Source organism: Antechinus flavipes, chromosome 3 (assembly GCF_016432865.1).
Source record: "Antechinus flavipes isolate AdamAnt ecotype Samford, QLD, Australia chromosome 3, AdamAnt_v2, whole genome shotgun sequence".
Classification (NCBI taxonomy): Eukaryota; Metazoa; Chordata; class Mammalia; order Dasyuromorphia; family Dasyuridae; genus Antechinus; species Antechinus flavipes.
The window spans coordinates 236,253,765-236,266,755 of record NC_067400.1 but is presented as its reverse complement, the minus strand read 5'-3'; the positions used below and the strand labels follow the sequence as shown (position 1 = coordinate 236,266,755).

The 12,991-nt window shown below is 42.6% G+C and overlaps 2 protein-coding genes across 9 annotated transcripts in view; one reads left to right on the top strand and one right to left on the bottom strand.

The window, feature by feature from the left end:
- Positions 1-2,394, bottom strand: part of C3H2orf15 (chromosome 3 C2orf15 homolog) — a 30,072-nt gene extending 27,678 nt beyond the window's left edge. The window contains exons 1-2 of one of the 2 annotated variants that reach the window (XM_051984707.1): positions 2,169-2,394; positions 551-667 (exon numbers count right to left, since the gene is read on the bottom strand). The gene's annotated coding sequence lies outside the window, so the exon portion shown is untranslated. Of the gene's footprint in view, positions 1-550; positions 668-1,475; positions 1,642-2,168 lie in introns of those variants that run through there. The other variant, XM_051984706.1, reaches the window with a different exon arrangement.
- Positions 1,689-12,991, top strand: part of TSGA10 (testis specific 10) — a 103,543-nt gene continuing 92,240 nt past the window's right edge. For 2 of the 7 annotated variants that reach the window (XM_051984702.1, XM_051984700.1), the window contains exon 1: positions 1,691-2,077. The gene's annotated coding sequence lies outside the window, so the exon portion shown is untranslated. Of the gene's footprint in view, positions 2,078-2,540; positions 2,637-12,991 lie in introns of those variants that run through there. The other 5 variants (XR_007951818.1, XM_051984705.1, XM_051984703.1 and 2 more) reach the window with 4 other exon arrangements.

The following is a 12,991-nucleotide window of genomic DNA, read 5'->3' as shown; positions in this document are numbered from 1 at the left end:
ATAATATTAAAATATTCCAGATTGAGAATAAAATACACTCCCCTCTCAGGAAAAAGGTGAAGTCCAGGGTTGTGAAAAGGGGTATATGCTGTATGGAATATTCACGTGGCTGTGCTGGTTGGGTTTGTTTGTTTTTTTGAAATGTTTTTCTTTACTACAAGGAAGGGTACAAAGTTAAATGGAAATGACAAGTATAAAAACAAAAAGTTTCAGTAAGGAGGGAAGAATTGTGATCTGCTGGATTGAGGGTTTTCCAAAATAATCAAAATTTATCTCAAAGAGTGAGCCCCAGTCCAGAAAATAAGGAGTACTTCTATAATGATCAAGGTTACAAAAAAAAATGTTAAAAAGAAAATCGAACTACTGCAAAAACTTTTAATATATTGTATATATGTATACATAAAAACATAGAGAAGCCTAAAAAAACAGAATTATGAAGTTGGGGATATATGAAGCATTTGTATTACAATAATTTTTGAAGAAACATCCTACAGAAGAGATGCTCATATCTATAGGTGTAAAATATAATGCCATAAAAATTATTACCCACCTTTCTAAATCATGAATTATCAATCTCTTCGAGATGTGACCTGGCTTTTTAAATGGAGATTTGAGCTCTTTCACCAACACTGAAATATATTCGGGGAAAATTTAGACATCATCCTAGCTGTAAGAAAAAAAGAAAAAAAGAAAGGGAAAGGAACCACTATGGTTCAAATATTGTTTCTGTTCCTTATAAGAGGGTAGATAAAAATTAACTTATTTATTTCCCCAGAGGTTTTTTTTTTTTTTTAATGAAAGGCAACGAGATCAATCTTGTCTTCTCTCAACTTAATTTCTCACTTTTAATTAAGATAATTTATACGAATTCTTTTCCACAGTACCTAAGCTACTTCTGTCATGGTCATGAATGAAAGGTTTATTTACTAGATATTAAAACATGCAAAAAAAAAAAAAAAAAGCAAAGTTATTTGTTTTTCTCTGGACATCATATAGCAAGAGATCAGAACATTTCTTCCCTTCCCCCCCTTAAAAAATGTAGCTTTAACGAAAAGGGTCGGCATTTTCCGTTCACTTTCCACAGGGCTTCAGGAAACAAAGATGAAAAGAGATTATTAAGTGTTCTACAGCACCCTCCGTTCTAATCCCCAGAAGGTTGTAGAGAAATATTAAGAAACCGAAGCTTTTGGCTCTGCCAGCCTCCCGCCCTGGGCGTTTCTGAAATGACCAAGGTCCCACCGCATTCAACGTCCCCGGAGCGGAACGAGTCCGGCGGCAGAGAAGCGGGACAGGAGATAAGGGCAGCTGCTTTGGAAGCCCGACTGCCAGGAGCTCACTTAGACCTCCCGCATCCCACAGAGACCACAGCCGGAGACTTCAGGAGGCTTAGCGGCGATCCGCAGAGCCCAGGCTCCGGCCGAAAAGTGCACTCCACGCTCAGATGCCCACCAGCGAGAATAACGGAAAGAACCTACTCTCTAGACTTGAATTCCGTAGATTTGGGAATGATAACGGCGCCTGGTCGCGGGAGAAATAAAGAACCAGATTTTAAAGTCGCCCCAGCTGCCCTCGCCTCGGCAAATGGAGCAGGTGTTCCAAAATGGATAGGGACCGGGGAGAAATGAGCGGAAAATGTCAGAGTACGCATGCGCACTCTACTCAGGTGAGGTTAGGGACCTGTGGGAGCGAAGAGTGAAGGTTGATGAGGTGGAGAGGGGGCGCGTGTCTGGTTACTAGGAGACCAGACGCTGGTGTAAGGGGAAAGAGAGGGAACAGCTTTTGAACCACGAGAGGGAGGCTGAATGGGGCGGCTAGAACGAAGGCGGAATCGCGGGCACGCGCCGAGAAAGAGGGCTACTAGGGGATCGAGGGAGCGAGCTCGTTGGAAGGGCGGGTGAGCAGGTAGGCAGGACGTCGCTAGATGCGGGTGCGTGGCTGGCAGCGCGCGTCCTAGGAAGTAGGCGTACGGGCGCTACCGGGGTGATCCCGTCTGAGTGCACGCGGGCCGCGGGAGAGAGACAGAGCGAGGGCGCCGCGGCCGAGGAGGAGGAGGAGGAGGAGTAGGAGCCCTCCGCAGGTACTGAGGCGTGTGGGCGGGGCCCGGCTGCGTCGGACGGTTAGCGCCGCCTCCTCCCTGGACTGTCCCGCCTCCCCTTTCCCTTTCTCACCTTCCCTTCGCCACCCGCGCGGACTCTGGCTGGTTTTGGTGTTGGGGGTGGGGGGTAAGGAGGAAGGAATGGGAAGGGGCCGGGACCTGACCGCGGCCGCCCGCTCCAGAGGTAGTGGACAAGCCAGCAATGGTCACGGCTTCCACTTTTGGCGCGAAGGGGAGCGAGGACGAGAAGAAACTGACTGGATTTCCTTCTGCTCTCCTTATCCTCGCCAGCGGGGGACTCGAGGAGGGGACTAAAAGGAGGGAAAAAGGGGTCTCTGCTTGGAGGCTGGTGGGCCGGGTGGGCGGGGCGTGCGGGCCGGAGGGAGGGAGCGGAGGAGGTCTGAGTGGAGGCCCGGGGTTTCCGGTCTCTTGAGAGCCTGGGGCCAAGCCCAGTTCCTATGGTGACCGCTTCACTTCTTCCTCGCGTCTCTTCGCTGGGCTGGTGGGAAGACTGCTCTAGTCGGGGTGCGTTTGGGAAGAGGTGAGCATTGGGGGGTGGGGGGCGCGGGCATTCCGGGACCTCCTTCCCTTCCCCAGCACCTTTCTTCCCGAATCCGAAGAAATTGTCTCTCTCTTGGTAGACGAAGGGTTTATTCGGTGCATGAAAAGAGGACGCTTTTTCAGGAATTAGAATTTTAAGTACTGAAAAACAAAGAGAGGAAGAGCTGATTTTCTTTTTCAAAAAAGTATTTAAAGTTCTAATTGAATGAAGTCTCTAGGGGAAAACCACCACCCTTGGGTTTTTGCTTAATGTGCTAAGCATCCAGTAATTTTCCTCTCCCTCCTGAGTTTCCACGATGCTAATTGTTTTTAATCTTTTGTGCATTTCACCCTTTAATGTCTCGGTTCTACGGTTCACCTGTAGAAATGAACAGAATAACAAGGCTGATACAGACTGAACTTGGTCTGTTGTAAATTGTCACCTGTATCCACAGAAGCACCTGCCTTCGGTGAAAATGCGTGTTACTTCTCTTTTAACTGATATACAGAACATTTGTGAGGATAAATAGAAACATGTGCTTTTTAAATCTAAATGTTAGACTATGCTTTGAAAGCTGTCTATCTTTGTATTTGAGTAATTAATTACTACTTTTTAAGAATGTGGTTGGGGCTTTTGTTTTAGGATAACTTGATTATAAGGTCCTACATATTTAGTAAAATTTCTTTGATTCAGAAATCAAATTACTGAAAAAGGTTAGAATTAGGTAATGATTCAAATAGCAATGTTATTTGGAATAAGCTAATAACAGTGTTGGGATTAAATCTTTAATAATATTTTATGTATATGTGATGTTAAGTCATTCTTTTACATATTAAGAAATTTAACTGGTACAGCTAAGGCTAAAGTTTTTGGAGTGGGACCTAGAATTCAGTAATATGAGGTGAAGCTATATAAGTTTAGATGTTATTGTTTTTTGGTCCAGACATGTATTGTCATTAGTGTAGGCAGCACTGCATTTAGAAATTCCCTTTAGATTGCAGGGCAGCTTTGTTATTTAGTTATCAAGTTACTTAAAAGTTTTAGAGAGTTGCTTCCAGGCCTGGAGAGGTTAAGTGTCTTCTTGGGAATACCAGTCTTGTGCTGTTTTTCATAATGTAACTATTAAGGGTAGGCCCCTCATTATCCAGGTCATTTGTATGTGATGGCATCATCTACCTGATGATCTAGGCCTCTTCAAAAGTGGACAACAACTTTATATTATATATTATTATTATATATATTATGTATAATGATATTTCCAAAAAATTATTGTGTGATTTGTCCTTCTGAATTGGCAGTTCAACATATGAACCTATTCAGAGATGGAAAATTTTTACAAGCATTTGTATGGTTTTATATATTGTCTTTCTGTGCAAATCTATTTCTGTGTGTTTTATTGTGCTTTTTGTAGATTTCTTGTTTGTGGTAGGGTATCTCTATATCTTGTGAAATATTGAAGTTATTTCCTATTAACAAAAACTAGGCACTTTGTAATAAAATACAATGATCTGTCAAATTTTTTGTCTTGCAATTTTACTGTATTGACTATTGCTTGAAATAATGTTATTTGTCCTTTGTCTGGACCATGATATCAGGGAAGTGATGCCATGACATGAAAATGAATTGAAGTGAGGGAGGGTTGTGCAAGGTTACCTGTCTTACTTTCTCCTCCAAAGCCATCTTGTTTTGGTATCCAGATATAGATCAGAAGAACCGGAGATGGTCCTGGATGCACTGGAAGACTCTAATCTTTTTAAGTTAAAGTCTAAATATGTGGACCATTAGCTGGTGTTTGAAAATCTGTATGTATTCACTTAAAGGGCCTTTGCTGTGACAAAATTTATCTTGTGCTATGACACTGTTACCTAGTCAGCTCTGTTTGCAAAAGTTCGATATCATCTTTATTATTTTTACTGATTGTATCAAGTATAATTTGTCTAGAGCCACCTTGTCTGGAAATTTTTTACATCACAGTTGGGTGTATCTATGTATTTGCCTGCATCTTTGTGTATTTTATGTGTGTCTATGCAAGAGATCTCCCTTAGTAGATTGTAAATTTCTGAAGAGGAGGAACTATGTTCTTTTATCTAAAGCATGAAGTACTGTGCTTTGTAAATAGGCGTTTAATGAATATCTGTTTTATTTAATTGAATTGTGAGAAGAATAGATGGTCAATTGCCTTGAACTAGGTTTAGGGAAGAATAGGGAGTATGAGGAAACAGCTATGAGTAATTCCAGGCAATTGGCTAGAGGAATCCAGAGGATATCCAGAGCAATATTCCTTCCATCAACTAGACAGAGGAATAGGAGTCTTCTTTCATACAGCTCAAGCTACTTGTTCTTTTAGGATTTTGTTGTTGTTGTTGCTCCTCAAGATTTCCCTTGATGTGTATTTTAACCTGGTTACACTTGAATGAAAATACTGGTGTAAAGAAAGATGGGACACGCAACACAAAATTTGCTGTAAATCCCGTGGAAGAAAAATAATCTGTACTCTCATTTTTACATATGAGAAGCACAATTTAGTAATGTCTGTTTGGAGGGAGGAGTTGGAGTCTGACATATTTGTCTAATCAAATTACTGATTTGAATTAAAGTAAAGCAACTTCTAATCACATTTTATTGTGGAACAAAAAGTGAAGTTCTGCAACATTCAGTGGTATTTTAAATGCTTATGTATCAGGCACTGTGCTAAGACCAAATTCAAGAGCTTCCAGATTAAAGAGAAAGTACTTCAAGCAGTAAGAAAGAAACCATTCAAAAACTGAAACCACCCACAGTCCAAATCACAGAAACTTTCTTTGCAGAAGAGGCTTAGGATATGAGAGGCTTGAAGCCAAAGGAACTAGAATTACAACCAAGAATTACAATAAACAAGCAAAGCTGAGTAAAATCTTTCAAAGAGGGGGAAATGGATATTTAATGAAACAGAGGATTTTCAAGTATTCCTAATGAAAAGACCAGAGTTGAATAGAAATTTGGACTTCCATATTCAAGACTCAAGAGAAGACTGGAAAAGTAAACATGAAAGTGAAATCATAAGGATCTCAATAAAGTTAAACTGTTCTGGAGTCTGAATGGGAAATACATTTTTCCCCCCTGAGGCAATGGGGTTAAGTGACTTGCCCAATGTCACACACAGCCAAGAAGTGTTAAGTGTTGGGGGCTGGATTTGAACATAAGTTATCCAGAGACTTCAGAGCAGGTTGCCAGAGACCATGTCCTTGGAGACAGGAGAAAAAGAGCTAAGAAGAACGTGACTACGATTAGCAAACACCCTAAATTCCTGAGATAACATAATGTGTGTCCCAAGAAATCGGTCATCTCCACCCAGGATCTAGATAACGAGTATACCCCAGGATGTCTGCCACACCTGTGGTCTGACATTCTTTACATTGCAACCCCCCACTCAGAAATCATATTTAACTAGACCCTCTTCATTCATTAAACTGAGACTTTGCTCCATCTCAACTTGTCTCCCTCCTCATCCCTTTTCAGGCAATAGTCTCACAGACAAATGTCCGCCTCAGGACCCACACTTTGATGACCTGCTGGACGGGTCAGCAGGTGCTCTATCTACTGTGCAATCTATCTGCCCCTTCATAAGTCTTTTAAGAATTTATCATTATTTGGGAAGTTAGAAGGATTATACATAGAAGATAAGAGTGAATAGGTTGTGTTGGAATGTTGTAAAAATATATATATACAATCGAGAAAGGATATTCTGGGATAAAGAGGGAAAGAGAGCAATAATGGGGAAAATGATCTCATCTAAATGAAGCTAAAGCCAGGAAGAGCTTTCATAGTGGAGGGGAAAATGTTGGGAGATGGAATGGGCAGTGCTTGAACCTCACATCCAAATTAGTTCAAAGAGAGAAAACATAAATCTGTCTTACCCAGTGAGAGAGTAGGACAGAAAGGAGATAAGAGAAAAGGAGGACAGATAAAAGAAGGCAGTAGTCAAAAGCGAAGTAAACTTTAAATACCATTTTTAAAAATGACCAGAAACCCAAGTATTTTGGTAATTAGTAGAGGTTTTGTTTTCTCATAATAGGTATCAAGTATTATATTATTATAAAGTTAGGCACCTGCCAGATGGTACCAAGGATGACCTAAGGAAAAATGCCTGTTAGATGTCTTTTTCAGGACTTTTGCCACTGATGAGGTGCAAATGATGAGGTTTGAGAATAGAGAGAGATCCCCTAACAGCAATGGGATCTCTTTGACTGGTGGCAGGCTTTGTGAAAGAATTCGCAAACCCCGATGAATACAGGCACGAGGTTTGTGGCAGAAAATGGGATTTATTTACACCAAGAAGCCAGTTTGCTGGGAAGACAGACTTCTAGTGAGCAAGGAATATAGCAAAGGTGGATTATACTGAGAAGAAAATATCTTCAGCAGTGGGCATGATCCTGTTCCGATTTCTGTGAAGATTGGGGGTTCAAGAGTTGTCTTTTATTAGCTGTCTGAGGCTTGGGGCATCAATTCAATTCAAAATGGAATGAAATTACTTAATTGGGAGTTTGAGCCAGTCATTATTGACTATGCTCCAGGGCCTAGATTTCCTATTGAAAAGAGATTTCTTATTTTGGGAGTTTCCCTTATGGGCAGAAGGGTGTGGCCCCTCCCAAGAGTCTGGGAGAGTTTGAGACCCCAGAATTCCACCCCCAAAGGTTAAATTTACATCGACTTCATAACTGGTAGAGAAAAGAAAGGAAGAAATCTTGTGTAATTGTAATAATACAACTGCTTCCCCTCTTACTGATTGAGATCCTAAATGGTGGGCAGATAGAAACTATAACGTTGATAAAAGTGATTCCTTGGAGCAGGCAGGAAGAAGATTCTGATAATCAAGATCTGTTCAATTCTTTGGCCTCACTCTCTGGAAGTAATCCAGTCAGAAATCTAAATTATGTCAAGTCCCTGAGGCTAAATTTTCCCTATAAAACAGTTTATGGGCCATGGTTTCTGCTATTGCCCTCCTTTAGGTCATGGAATTCTGCCTGTTATGCTTTTCTTTTTTCTTTTTCTTTTCTTTTTTTTTTTTTTGCTGTTATGCTTTTCAACCCCACTTCTTATAGCTAATTAACTCTTTTTGGGTGCTAAACCCCGTTCAGGATCTGCCCTGCCAGCTAAAGGCATGCCCCAACCTCATGTTCCACTAGGGAATTTGTGCATTCCATCATTAATTATTGAAACTCTCTAAGGGCAGCTAGGTCCCCGTGGATAGAGCAGCAGCCCTGAAGACAGGAGGACCTGAGTTCAAATTTCAGGTCAAACACTTTAACACTTCTGGCTGTATGACCCTAGGCAAGTCACTTAATCCCAGTTGCCTCAGGGGGAAAATATATTTATATATGTGTGTGATACCATTCCTGGTATCTATTGTATTCATTTTGTTTGTAACCTCTTCTACTAAATAAACTTTTGCCAAAGAAAATGGCCATTCTGTGAATTCTTCACATGACTGAATTCTATCATTAGGTGTTTTCTAAAGCACATCATCTGGTGCCTACATCAGCCACATCATTATTATTGCTGCCTGCTGTCTGGCCCTTAAACTGTTCTAAGACATTTCCAATTCCTGAATAAACTCATTGCCTCTGCAACTTTATAGTCTACTTTGTTAGTGCAAGTATTTTTCCATTCCCCCCCTCTTTAAAAATCCTTGAAGTATTCCTATTTGTTTTTCTAGATAAATATTGTTAAAGCATTATTTGGTTTTCTGAAGCACCCCTATTGTAATTTTCTGTGGTATTAAACATATAAATAAATTTAATAATTGCCATTTTTAGTTGTAACACCCCTTCTGGGCTACTCTCCCAACTAGTACTGAACCAACAGATTATGTTCTCTTAGGGAAATGACTTTTTCTTCCAGGATTCCGGAGTAAACCTGAGATATTAGGGATTTCAGTATTGTTGCTCATGAACTTCCATCCTTTGTATTTAACAGTATTGAATAGCCACTTGACATCGATAAGCTTTTACAAAGTGATTTTTACCAAGAAAGCATTGTAAAAAGGTAATTTTTATCAATAGTTACGAAAATAATCTCAGAAATGGGGAGGAAGCACACTCTCCCCTTATGCAGTTGTGTACTTGCATATAAACAGACATAAGTTATCCAGAGAAAATGGGCTCAAGTACAAAGGTTGTGAGGCACACACAGGCAGATGGATACCTATTGACTTCATCTAGTAGAGTTCTCCTGTACTTGCTTTGGGAAAAAACAATTGTATGTATATCAAAGGAGACATTTTCTGAAGACCCATTTTATGCATGAGTCTAAGAGAATCCTGTCTCCAGAGGATGCTAGACCATTTGGGTTTGTATATACATTTTGTTGGTGATTTTACATAACTTTACTGGGCTGTCTCAGATCAATCATCTTCCCCCTCAAGCAATAAGCACAAATTCTTTTGGGAAAATGGTCTCAGGTCTCAGGTCTTCTATAACTACTTCCTGCTGAAAAATGACCATAGAGCTGACCCTAATGGGGGTTGTGCTTGGAGAGAAATGAGATCTGAAAACAGCAACTGCAGCATCCAGTGGATGTTGAGTTTGCCCATCAGTTATCTCAGGATCCCCAGGTAGCAGGAGAAGTTGGAAGTTTGCAGTTCGAAGCCTAGAGGAAACAAATCTCATAAGCAATCTGAAAATGCAGGGGCCAGTAGGGACCATATCCAGGAATTCCACCCATAGGAGGACTGGGGAGGTGTGAGAAACTGCTCATAGATGTTTTGCATCCAGGCAGCTTTTTGTAAGATTTCTCTCAGGGCTTAGCTCAACTTTCTTTGAGTTGTTAATGTACATACAGTCAGAGGTTTTGACCAGAGCTCGGACATCTCCGCTAGAGGCAAGAAGATAATCTAAGACCATGCTATTCCCACCCCCTTTCTTCAAGTACCACAGAACATTTTCCCCAAATCCCCACCTTAGTCTCCTCAGAAGGGTGGGGGCTGTGTCTGAGGCACTGGCATTGTATACTATGAAAGGGGTAATCAAGTAGCCTAGGGTACAAAACCTGTAGTGTTTGAAAGGAGTCAGGCAACCAAGTGGAGAGAATCATAGGTGGGGGAGGGTCCCAGTCAGAGACATTCCTCTTAATAAGCTCCTTAGAGATAATTCTAGAAATATGAGTCCAGCTGGGGGATCCTTCCAGTTTAACTGCCGTTGGAGTGGTCAGAATGACCCTGTACGGGCCTTTCCACTTTATACATAAAGGGTCGGATCCCTGGAGTTTCCAGGTTTTCAGATACATTATATCACCTGGATTGAGAGGGAATGGGATTTGGGTCTGAGCCTCCAAAGGCCTAGGGAGGTGCTCATTTGCTATTCAGAGAGCAACTTTTGAAATGCACTGAGTTGAGTAGCAAACTGAAAGACTCCATTCAGCTGGGAATCCACAAGGATGTCAGTGATTTAGCCTCCCATACAAAAATTCAAAGAGACTCAGTTTAATTATCTGGAGGGTAGGTGGATGATTCTGACTCTAAGTAGCCCTAATGGGAGATTCTTTATCCAGTCCTCTCTAATCTCCAGGCACAGTTTAGTGAGGACTCTCTTAAACTATGGTTCATTTTCTCTACCTTCCCAGAGGCTTGAGGACACCAGGCAGAGTGGAGATAATAAGAAATGTTAAGTGCCTTGGCTATTCCTTGAGTGACTTCAGAAATAAAGACGGGCTCTTTATCACTCTGTAAAGAGCCAGGCAAGCCAAAACGAGGGATGATCTCGTTCAGCAGGCACTTAGATACTTCCTGAGCCTTCTCAGTCCTGGAAGGAAAAGCTTCTAATCCAGTTAGTGAATGTGTCAACAAAAGACCAGAAGCAGCTTAAAACTCCTACAGGGGGCATATGCATGAAGTCTAGTTCCCATCCTCAGCAGGGTAAGTGCCTCTCCTCTGGACTGGTTTCAGGAGAGGTGGGGGCTTAAAGGTTCTCTCAGGATTCAGCTACATTATATCACCATTGGGCAGGTGTGTTAGGAGTCTGACTGTTTCTCCCAGCTTGTGGCCAGTGAAAACGCGTTTCACCAGGGAATGGAGAGCATTTCTCCCCAGGTGTGTGGCCTGATAGAGACCAGAGATCAGTTTCCACTGACTTGCCTCTGGGACTAAGAGGTGGTCTGAGGGTGTTTAAACTAATCAGAGGGAGAAAGGGTATATAGCCCACTCCTTTTCCAGAGCTGTTTACTGTGTGCTATAGGAAGGAACAAAAGACTCAAGCAGCTTAGGGAATTAAAAGTGCCATAGTCAATGGTGAAAGGGCAGCAGCTTTAGCAGCTCAATCTGCCAGCCTGTTCCCTTTACTTGAAGTGAATCTTCCCTTCTAGTGTCCTTTACAGAATATGACCCGGGACCTCTCTGGGTTCATGGACAGCTTGCAATAGGTGCAGAATTTCTCCCGCATGTTTAATGGGAGAGTTTTTCGCTGTCAATAAGCCTCTTCCTTTCCAAATAGTTCCATGAGCATGCAAAATATGAAAAACATATTTGAAGTCAGTGTAGATGTTGACTCTCATCCCCTTCCCTAGTTCTAAGGCTCTGGTTAGGGCTATGAGCTCAGCCTTCTGAGCAGAAGTGCCAGGAGGTAATGGCTTAGCCTCCAGAGTGCTATGAAGAGACACCATTGAATAGGCTGCTTTTTTCTCCCCATTCTCAAGAAAGCTAGATCCATCTGTGAACCACTCCCCATCTGGGTTCTCAAGGGGAGTGTCCTTTAAGTCAGATCTGCTGGAGTAGACAGAATCTATAGCTTCTTTGCAATCATGGACAATATCTCCTGGTTGAGAGACATCAGGGAGAAGAGTGGCAGGATTTAAAGTGCGACAGACTTGGAGGGACAAGTCAGGGGATCTAGTAGGAGAGCCTGGTACCTAGTAAGCCTCCCACTCCAGAGCCACTGATGCCCTTTGGCTTCTAGAATGCTTTGGAGTCGGGGGGTGGGGTGGGGTGGGGGGGTCAGTTTGGAAGCTTCCTCAATTAACAGGGCTGTGGCAGCCACTGCTCTGTGACAGGAAGGCCATCCTAGAGAAACTGAGTCCAGCTTCTTTGAGAAATAAGCCACAGGCCTGGGATCAGGTCCTAGAGGCTGAGTAAGGACTCCCAAAGCCTGCCCATGACTCTCATCCACATACAGGGTGAAAGGTTTCTGTAAGTCAGGGAAGGCAAGGGCAGGGGCAGAGGTCAGTTTGGCTTTCAGGGTTTTAAAAGCCTTAATGTGATCAGGTCCCCCATTCAAGAGGAAGGTTATCGAGACCTTGAATAGAATCATAGAGAGGTTTGGCAATAATTCCAAAGGCAACTTCCAATAATTGAGTCATGGGAGTCTGGGGCCCTAGAGCCAATTTTTGTAGCTTCTGTCATATCTGGGGAAGACTGAGTCATAAAATGTATGCTAAGGACAGTGGTCCCTTCTAGAGAAGTGGGGTCCAGATTAGTATATTTCCTCATGGCCTCTACAAGGCAACCCTGAAAGAGGGCAGGGTTTTCCTCAGCTGCTTGCATGATCTCTCTTAAGCTTATCTATATTCACCTGCTTTTTAATCCCCTTTTTCATGCCCTCAGTGAGGGAGGTTAGGAGATGATCCCTCTTCTCTCTGTCCCTGCTCCCTTCCTGATAGTTCCACTCGGGGTCTGAGACGAGTATGGCTATAGCCCCTGCTTGATATCTACCAGGGGAGGAAGCAGTCATGTCATCCCCAAACTTCTGGGCTAGGTCCCAGATCCTCCTTTTCTCCTCTATGGTACAAGAGGAGATAATGATATTAATATCTACCCAGGACAGATCATATTGGAGGGTAATGGCTTTAAATCCCCCTTGGTGGGATCCTCAGAGTATCTGCCCAGTTTCTCCTTAATTTGGGAAAGATCCAAGATGGAAAAAGGCATCTGTACTCTTAAGAGTTTCTTCTTCTCCCTACCCCCCCCCCCCATCCTGTCAGTCACTTCCCTCAAGGGACAGAGTTTAGAGGAGGTAGCCAGAGGAAAGTCCTGAGCCACAGCTGTGGTGGAATCAGGCTCCAGGGGAGGAGTAGAAGGATAGAGGCTTGGGGGGAAGGGTGGCTTTTGTTTTGAGAAGGAATAAGCAGTGGGGTAGTCCTAGAGTCTGGCTTCTGGGAGAGAGAGGAGTTGCATAATGAGGGATTCAAAATTCCCTTTCTGATAAGGGGGCTGCTCTAGAAGCGATTTGGGAGCATCCTGCTGGGGGGAGGGGAGAGTAGAAGCTCCTTGCACCCTCAAAGGAGTGGAAAAGAGGGGGTCATTCAGGGGATCCGTGTTTATCTCCAGATCCCCTGCAGTAAACTTAACTAGCAACATTCTATAATTTAACCTTAATTTAGAATCCTGA